Source organism: Buceros rhinoceros, unplaced genomic scaffold (genome assembly GCF_000710305.1).
Source record: "Buceros rhinoceros silvestris isolate BGI_N320 unplaced genomic scaffold, ASM71030v1 scaffold27063, whole genome shotgun sequence".
NCBI classification, from domain to species: Eukaryota; Metazoa; Chordata; class Aves; order Bucerotiformes; family Bucerotidae; genus Buceros; species Buceros rhinoceros.
Genome location: NW_010405838.1, coordinates 24,130 through 24,488, shown reverse-complemented (window position 1 = coordinate 24,488; position 359 = coordinate 24,130). Strand labels below are relative to the sequence as shown.

The following is a 359-nucleotide window of genomic DNA, read 5'->3' as shown; positions in this document are numbered from 1 at the left end:
CAGCAGGAGAAATAATGAATAGTTGCATGCACATTCAGAATGCCTCTAATTATTTGGCTGGGTGCTTATTTTTCCAACTTTTATATTGCGAGCAAAACTTGTTTAAATTGATGCTCAAATACTCCTGCATAGAACAAAACAGTAAGAACTGAGACTCATGTGTGTGTAAAATTATAGACGTATACACACACACCTCCTAAGAGCATAAACAGCAACCAAACAAATACTTGGAGCTAAACAGCTTTCAAGTTGGGGGGTGGAGAGAAGAAGGTGAATTAAATCTGTTCCAAGTGGTAAGAAAGGAAAAAAAAAAAAAAAAAAAAAAAAAAGGTTACAAAAAAGAAAAAGAAAAAAAAGAG

The 359-nt window shown here is 33.7% G+C and overlaps 1 protein-coding gene across 1 annotated transcript in view; it reads right to left on the bottom strand.

Annotated features, from left to right (window-relative positions):
• HERC2 (HECT and RLD domain containing E3 ubiquitin protein ligase 2) overlaps positions 1 to 359 on the bottom strand; it is a 71,455-nt gene that overhangs the window by 47,333 nt on the left and 23,763 nt on the right. The window lies entirely within an intron of this gene.